Source organism: Octodon degus, unplaced genomic scaffold (genome assembly GCF_000260255.1).
Source record: "Octodon degus isolate 3935 unplaced genomic scaffold, OctDeg1.0 scaffold00138, whole genome shotgun sequence".
Taxonomy (NCBI): Eukaryota; Metazoa; Chordata; class Mammalia; order Rodentia; family Octodontidae; genus Octodon; species Octodon degus.
Genome location: NW_004524714.1, coordinates 5,059,675 through 5,064,145, shown reverse-complemented (window position 1 = coordinate 5,064,145; position 4,471 = coordinate 5,059,675). Strand labels below are relative to the sequence as shown.

General features: G+C 38.6%; 1 protein-coding gene across 2 annotated transcripts in view; it reads right to left on the bottom strand.

Moving 5' to 3' along the window:
- The window catches only part of Scai (suppressor of cancer cell invasion), a 180,717-nt gene that overhangs the window by 64,521 nt on the left and 111,725 nt on the right, over nt 1–4,471 (bottom strand). The gene's annotated exons all lie outside the window — the stretch shown is intronic.

Sequence of the window (4,471 nt, the reverse complement as noted above, 5' to 3'; positions counted from 1 at the left end):
ATATAAAGGGATTGTGATAATCTCTGTATTTTTGCTAGGAAGTTTTGATCATTTCTACTTATTATAAATACCACTATATTTGGACTTGCATTTTGACATTTTGGGATATGTTTTCTTTTCTTGCATTCTATTGTAATGAATCTATGTTACTTGCTTTCTCCCCTTTACTTGTTCCAACGTCACACATTCTTAAAATTTTACTAACAAGATGCTTCTTAAAAAAATAAAGCAAAGAAACAAAAAACAGATCACTAGCATAGTATAATTCTTTTTTTTTTTTTTTGTATTTAGGGCACAGCTTGTGGTAACTGCGGCTCGTGTTCTGCCTAAACAGGCGCTTTAGTCCACTGAGCTATATCTGGCTGGCCCTAGTATAATTCTTATTCCTTTTTTTCTGTCATGTTATTGTTATCTTAGATTTGGCCCAATTTTGATAACCAAGTTAATCATTATCACAACTACTATCTCACAAAATCTGTGTTTTAGGAAATAATGGGATAATTTTTTTCTTCCCAGTCCTTATTGTACATGCATTTTTTTATGACCATTCCAATCTTCATCATTACAGAACTGGCTACAGGATTACTTAGGGTCTTCTCCACGTTCTTGACTGCTAAGCTATTCATGAAAGAGATGACTGATCTATTTTACCCAGCATTATTATGTGTTTTGGAACAGAAAGTATTTTAGGTTATCTAGCCTAAGACATTATCAGAAGGAAAATTCAAATCAGAAGGAAAATCAGTAGAATAGTGCTGATTCACACTTGAAATATTAATGATTTGTTATTTTAAGTAAACGGTGATCTTCAAAGTAGTTACTTAGTAAAAGTCATAAACCAAAAAGAATCTGACCTTGAAACAGTTTTACTATGTAGCACAAACTGTCCTCTAAAGAGGCAATCCTTCTGCCTCCATCTCCTGAGCACTGAGATTACAGGTGCAATCCACTATGCCCAGCTGACTTTGCCTTTTAAAAGAAGTGTGAAATTACATAACATTATCTTCCTTGTTTTATTGCCTATTAATATTAGCAACTACCTGGACTGGCCTCCTTACCCCATCGAAACTAAGAAATAATCAATCTACCAAGTGAACGAGCCATACTGGATTGTATACTGGATTACTGTTTGATCCTAAATTATTGACACAGAGCAAGAGATCTTGTCATCCTGGATCCAATTAATCCTACTTTGGTTAATCTGAACTGCCTAGGAGACAGCAAAAGAAAATGATGGACTTTGCTATTAAAGTAGAAAATGACTGCAATAAATCAAAATGTTGGGCCAAGGGCCGCAGAGCCAATTTCCCTTTTGGCACATTAGAAAATGCATAAAAGTGAATTAAACAATTTTGCTATTGCTTCAAACAGATCTCTGGTTATGTATATTTTTAAGTCTGATGAAATGTCACACAGCCCTCTAGTGATTTTTAGATACAATTCACCTCACCAAGAATTAAGATAAATTATATTCACACGAATATAAAAAGAATTGGGGTTTAAGAAAATATGTATAGTGAAAATATGTGAAGCAAACCATATAAGAAAACCTGAAGAAAAGTAACTGATGTAACTTTAAAAGATGAAGTAATGGGATGACAAAAAAAAAAGAGAATCCAGCATCTACATGTCACACCATATCAAGCAGACTCCACTTGACAAGTCTGAACGAGATGTGCAAGGAAACAAAGGGGATTTATCACAGAAGAGCTGTCTAAAATATGTTACTGTTTCGGTAGAAAACTTAAGTCAGCCACTATGGTTAGAAACACAACTTAAAACTGTTTTCTTTTTTAAAGAAAATATAGTCTTTCTCTGTATAACTAACAACTGTAAGTCCTGTTGCTGGGAGTACAGAAAACACACAGACCTGTGCCTGAACTTTTTCCTCCAATAATTCTTAAAATCCTAACAACAAAGACTCTAGCAGATCCCTGATTTCTTCCACAGTTCTATCCTTGTCTAAATATTGCAGTCCAGCCTTTGCTACCCAGAGTACATGTTCTTTTCTGAAAATAGCATCCTTATGTTCTGCAGAACCATCTTTTCCCTCTTGAAGTCCATGCAGTTTGCAAAGGGTGACATCACTTTCCTGACTCGGTTGTGCCAGGACTCAGGTCTTGGCAAGTTAAAACTGGTGTTAGCATTTCTGCTAACCAACTGAGAAAGAGTATTAGTTTCTGCTAATGATGCTGCACTTCGGCAAAGAAAGCCTGCAGGTGGTGGCTGAAGAAGACTGCCTGTGAATAAAACCAATCTGTAGCCAAAGGATGGAAAATGAGAATCCTAAGAATACTGATTCAGTAGTTAGATCCAACCACATGTGAAGGTTTATCCTTGATTTTTGCACTAGGTGTATGACAATAAATCTTTTAAAAAGTCTAAATAAATAAACAAAATAAGTAAAGCCATCTAGCTGTAACCCATATAATATCTATAACTCCATTAGAAGATAATTTTCTGAGGAACTAACACACCTTTTTCTTTTTTCCTCTTACTCAAACATCTACCACAGTGTTAGATATGTAATACTGCTAAACAGATTTTTTTTTTCCCGGAACTGGGGATTGAACTCAGGCCCTTGCACTAAACAGATTTACATAATTCTTTTTTTTTTCTGTAATAGAATTACACAATGGCAAACAGAATATTGAGGCTAAAGAAAGAAAACTCAAACAGCATTAGCAGTCTTTTTTCTGGTCCTACACAACAACAGGTTTTTTTTTTTTAGAAATTTATTTATTTATTTTTTCTTTTTTCTTTCTTTCTTTATTTTGTGTGTGTGTGTGTGTGGCCAGCTCAGCCCACCAGGGGGCAGGGCTGGCTGGCATGTGGTACTGGGGGATTGAACCATGGTCCCTGTGCTTTGTTTAGCTTAGCTTGTTCTAAGTAGGTGATTTAGACCACCGAGCCATCTCACCAGCCCGCAACAGGTTTTTGTTTTTTTTTTTATCTTTTATATATTTATTTATTTAGTACAGGGTCTCACTACGCAGCTTGGACTCCCAGTGATACTTCTGCCTCAGCCTCTCCATCACTGGGATTACAAGTGTGTGTGACCAAACCCGTTTTTGGTGGCCAGCACAGTGTGCCTGTGGTTCCGAGACCAGCATGGCATGCGGTACCAGGCATTAAACCATGGTCCTAGCACTTGCAAGGCAGGTGCTTAGACCTCAGAGCTATCTCTCCAGCCCACAACAGAGTTTTTTGGTTTTTTTTTTTTTTTTGGTCAGAACTGGGGATTGAACTCAGGCCCTTGTGCTTGCCAGGGAAGCACTTATTCCACTGAGCCATCTCCCCAGCCCTGCAACACACAACAAGAGTTTTTAAGATATATAATTAATATTACAGAGACTAACAAGAACAGAGGGGCCGGGGACATGGCTCAGTAGAATAAGTGCTTCCCTGGTAAGCACAAGGGCCTGAGTTCAATCCCTGGTTCTGCAAACATCAATTAATCAATCAATCAATCAATCAATCAATCAAAGATTACTAGCTTCAATAAAGTTAAGTCATTTCACACTGTTATGGTTTGTTGTCTAGTTGTTCCCCCAAAGCCTCATGTGTTCATGGGGCAGACTTCTAGAGTTTGTCATTAATTCATCATCCAACGCTAGAATTAGGGATGTGAGTACTGCTGGGAATACAGATGCCAATCCTACTCTCCTCTTGGGGCAGACAGTCTAAATGCAATATAGAAAAGGGAGAGGGTCACAGAGATAGTTCAGCAGTCTAAGTGCTGCCTGGCAAGCACAAGGACCCAGGTTCAATCCCTAGGGTACTGCATGCTGTGGTCCTGCCCTGGGTGTGCTGGGCTGGTCACTGAGTTTAGCTACTGAGACTGGGTGTGGTCAGCTCTGGGAAGGCTTAAACAGGAGGATCACTATAAGTCTGTGAGACCCTGTACCAAATACATAAAATTTTTAAAAAAGAGGGGGGCAGATAGCTCAGTGGATTAAAGGGCTTGCTTACGCAGACAAAGGAGCCAGTGGTTCAATCCCTGGGTACTGCGCCAGGCCTGCATTCGGGGCATACAGAGCCGTGAATGAGCTTCGGCATGATGGTACACGCCTGCAATCCCAGCACTTGGGAGGATCACTACAAGTCCAATCTGTGTAGTGAGACCCTGTAGACCCTGTAGTAAATATATTTTTAAAAAAAGAGAGGCTTGCTTTCTGCCTCTGCACCTCCCATTTTGCTCTTGCTGTTTCGCTGTTTTCTGCTCCCATGAACTGTTGCCTTCTGTCATGCACCACGCTGCATTGAAGCCAGCCAGCCAAGTGTGTATTGAAACTTCCACAAACTGTCAGCTAAATAAACGTTTCCTTCATTAATTTGGAGTGTCAGGTATTTTGTCCCAGCAATTAGAGCAAAGTAACTGAGACATATACCAAAGAACAGATCCTCATCTTTTCTTTTTTTTTTTTAATTAATTAATTAATTAATTTACATTGTGTGTGTGTGTGTGTGT